This window comes from Mandrillus leucophaeus, unplaced genomic scaffold (assembly GCF_000951045.1).
Source record: "Mandrillus leucophaeus isolate KB7577 unplaced genomic scaffold, Mleu.le_1.0 Scaffold806, whole genome shotgun sequence".
NCBI classification, from domain to species: Eukaryota; Metazoa; Chordata; class Mammalia; order Primates; family Cercopithecidae; genus Mandrillus; species Mandrillus leucophaeus.
In genome coordinates this window covers 374550-376729 of record NW_012108764.1, presented here as the reverse complement: position 1 = coordinate 376729, position 2180 = coordinate 374550, and the positions used below count along the sequence as shown (strand labels likewise).

The following is a 2180-nucleotide window of genomic DNA, read 5'->3' as shown; positions in this document are numbered from 1 at the left end:
AAGAATGGTTATCCTGGACACAGAGGTGTTAAACTGAGACCCGCAGAGCATTTTACAAGAGTTATCACCTAGATGGGGTAAACCTCAGTGCCCTTCCTTTCTGTTGCCTCAGTATTACTGGATTGAAGAACTACTGCTTCTTGTTAAGGCGGTTCATTTCATTTATTATTACTTACAACTTCATATTCAAAGCACTGAAAATTTCAAGTGGAGTATATTGAAGTAGACTTCAGTTTCATTGCATCATTTCTGTACTGAAATTTTAAAATTCTTTCATAAACCTATTGAATGTTTTCTTTTTTAAACTAAATTAACATGATTTGAGTGAACTGCCCAGCTTCTGTGGAAATCACACACAAGAACGTGAGATTTCTTATTATACACCCTCCAATTAACGTGACCTTAAACAAATTTATAGAGGAACTTAAGAATTATGGAGTTACCACAATAGTGAGAGCATGTGAAGCAACTTACAACACTACTCTTGTGGAGAAAGAACGTATCCATATTCTCGATTGGCCTTTTGATGATGGTGCACCACTATCCAGCTAGATGGTTGATGACTGGCTAAGTATTGTAAAAATTAAGTTTCGTGAAGAACCTGGTTGTTGTATTGCTATTCATTGCGTTGCAGGCCTTCAGAGAGCTCCAGTACTTGTTGCTTAGCATTAATTGAAGGTGGAATGAAATATGAAGATACAGTATAATTTATGAGACAAAACCGGCATGAAGCATTTAACAGCAATAAACTTTTGTAGTTGGAGAAGTATTGTCCTAAAATATAGCTGCTCTTCAAAGACTCCAAAGGTCATAGAAACTACTGTTGCATTCAGTAAAACCGGGGTGCCTCATACTAATGCTTTGGAAGTGGAACTTGAGACGACCTAATTTGTTATACATATTAGACAACGTGTTGGCTCAGTGAATATGTCTAATGAATCTTCTGTAGGAGTATTGAAAGGCACTTTTACCAGGACACATGCTAGACAGATTTGACAATCTCTGTGTTTCGGTTAGAATCAAACTATTTGGACACTTGGCAAAAGATTTCTGACTGTCAGTATTTAAAGTGTGCTTGTCATTTATACCACTTGACCTTTCCTGAAATTGTGCATTATTGAGCTATGTCTTGTTTAAATCTATTCCCATGCCAGAATCTTAACAACATACAAGAAATTTAAGAAGGTTAGGTGCCAAAATACCCAGCATAGTAATTGTATATTTTTAGTATCACACAGAACTAAAATCCCAGGAACTATGAACACTCTAGGCCTTAATGTGGTTTATTCCTTCAATCTTTTCAAACATTGAAAGTAGGGCCTACATGGCTATTTGCTTGCTCACTTCATGTTTACACCCCCCACATCAGGTTTACTTAAACACTGATTTTTTTTTTTTTTACCAAGTCTTACAGTGATTACTTAACATGTATCTATAAATCTTACTTTGTGCTGTTATGTAAAAACCTCCATTTTGAAAATCTACATTATACAGAAGTATGTATTTAATGTCTTCAGATAAAACAGCCTTACAGTTAATGTAATGTTTACACTCCGAGATACAACTTAACAGGGAGGGCTGGAGAACAGAATGGGAGGGGGCTATTAATTATTTTTAGCAAAATATTGTCTTTGTCTTGTGCAGAACATGTAGAATATGCTCTTTAGCTTAGTAAATTTTTTTAAAGGTAGAGTTGCTTTGTTATTGTAGTTAAAACAATTCTTATTCATAAAATTTCTGAAATTCTTGTAATATTTTTCCATACTCATCAGAAGTTGTTTACCAACTTACTTTTGTTTGAATTGTGATGTTTTTCCGTTTTCTTCTTGACTTCTCCTGAAAAAAAAAAAAAAAGTGGTTTCTGCTAATAAATTGAGCAAATATCTAATATTTTATATGTCTTTTGAGCTATGTAACTTAATATTTGGATACCTGATAATTTGTTTTATTATGTAATTGATAAATGGTGATGTGCATTAGTATTAGTTCAACTATATATTTATACTGTCTGGGGCTATGTTTTGTAGTTCTGTGGGAGAAATAATTTGTCAGTGTTTACCAGCTTTTAAAAACCTACTGTGAGAGCCTAAACATCTAAATAAATAATGAAATGCAGAAAAAGGGGGGTGGGAATGTTTACATGTTTTCTGTGAGGTGTTTAGTCAACACAACACATTTAA

The 2180-nt window shown here is 33.9% G+C and overlaps 1 pseudogene; it reads left to right on the top strand.

Moving 5' to 3' along the window:
- The first annotated feature begins 315 nt into the window (after positions 1–315).
- LOC105530240 lies at positions 316–836 on the top strand (annotated as a pseudogene).
- Positions 837–2180: the final 1344 nt, after the last annotated feature.